Raw genomic sequence first — 2,107 nt, forward strand, 5'->3', positions numbered from 1 at the left:
TTAGCATGCACGGATATCGCATTCTTTCTCTTGATATATGCATTCTGTAACTATCTTTTGCAGTGCTACATCGTCATCACATTCACAAATATGAAATTGTAGATTGGTATCGCTTTGACGCTCTTCACGATTAACCACGCCATACACCGTCCAGCCGATGCGCGTTTTGGTAGCTGCAGGCTCACATGCCTTGCCTTCTCGAAATTTCGACGGAATCGCTAAGTGCTTATTGATCAATCCAATAATGACCTGTGGTATAACACCGCAGTACGATTCCTTGGGCATTCCACGTAAGTGCCTATATTTGGCCGCGAGCTCCTCTACATTTAATGTTTGCTGAGGCAGATCAAGCGCCTCTACAGAGTGCACGTTATGTAACCCAAGCCTCTGGTTCTTCCCACGAGGAGAAATTTCTAAGTCGATCACCTCTGAATTCTTCTCGACGCGTATCGTACCATCGGTCCATCTGAGGCATAAATCTTTATTTTTTCCTTTTAGCTGCAATAGCTGCAACACACTCTTCTCTATTAGCGTGGGACCAGACCCGTCATCAAGAAAGGCGTTCACGTCAACTGAAATTCCGTTTCCATAAATTGTTATCGAAGCCACACGATAAAGCGTATTAGAGGTCTCTTGTCCACCATGGCTGTAACAGCGTTGTTACCAGGTGCTTCCTTGGGTTTATGAAGCATCGGGTTGTGCCTTCGGTCGCAATTTTTCACACCACACACTCTGTTCTCTCGGCAGGATTTTATGTCATGCTTTTTCAGGCATACCTTACACAGCTTCAAATCGTGCACTGCTTTCCATTTTTGGTCGTAGCCCAGCTTTTTGAATTTATCACACTTCATTATGAGATGTGCCTCCTCACAAAAATAACAGGCCAACTTTCGCTTTACAGACCCAGTGGACCCAGTCCTAGCTTCTAGTTCCTCGTTATGGAAGCTCACTCGGTGTACCCTACGCTTTTCTGTTTCTGAATTAGCTAGTGTGGTAACCGATGCAACGTTGCTAGCCGCGTCTGCTAAATCAAAAAGCCATTCGCTAAATACTTTTACGGTAGTTATCGCATATGACCGGGAGAACAATGCCCATTGAAGACGCATCTGCGCAGGCAGCTTCTCGATAAGCTCCTGTATTAGTAGCGGATTATTCATGTGCTACTCAAGCCCTGATGCCTCCATAGTCGCAGTTAAATTTTTTATCCCGAGCGCAAAGGTTACCAAAGTATCCAACTTATTAACATTGACAGGTGAAGAAGCACGTAGCTTAACCAGCAAATTATTTATTATCTGCTCTGGTCTGCCGAACACCATTCGTAAAGTAGAAATTATCTCCGGCACAAGAGCCGGAATCATCAGCTTACTGCTTACATATTCAAGCGCTTTTCCCTTTAAAGCACGCTGCAACCTAAGCAGATTCTCGTCGTTGCTAAATCCACACAGTCGCGTTGAGTTCTCAAAGCTGCTAAGAAATAAAGGCCATTCTTCTAGCTTGCCACCAAAGATAGGCAGATCCTTTGGCACCACGTGTCGGGCGCTTATTTGCTCCGGTCTCAAACCGGCAACACTCACCGCCGCTGTTGTGCGAGCCTGCATCCGCGCCCTTTCTTCCTGACCTATAACCAGATTACCTTGCCGTTCCTCAGCCCTACCTACATCGCCCTGGAACTTGCCGCTTACCCATTCCACAGCTCTACTTTACTTTAATGCTTCTTCACCAACTTCGTCGTCCGACTCCACCGCACTCTCATATCTGTGCATAATTTCAAATTTCTGTTCTAAATACGCTAATTCAGCCTTTTTCTTTTCTTCAAGGCGCATCAGTTTTATTTTCATGAACCGTTTCGATTTCCCCGAACTACAACTACTTGCTACATCAATCTCGTTACGTACCTCTTTCGCATAATTCTGCATGCCAATTTCCTGATAAGCTGTTGTTGTTGCGGCTGGTACAGTCTTTGTTGTACTTGTTGATGCATTGAGGCATTTACTACAGCTCCAAGCCTTTTCAACTATGTCCTCCGACACACCTGCGCACGTAAAATGCGTCCATCCATCACACACGTCGCACTGAACCATCCGGTCCACTATCCGGCTTTTCACAC

The sequence above is a fragment of the Rhagoletis pomonella genome, unplaced genomic scaffold (assembly GCF_013731165.1).
Source record: "Rhagoletis pomonella isolate Grant_MI unplaced genomic scaffold, Rhpom_1.0 Rhpom_scaffold_00009, whole genome shotgun sequence".
NCBI lineage: Eukaryota > Metazoa > Arthropoda > Insecta > Diptera > Tephritidae > Rhagoletis > Rhagoletis pomonella.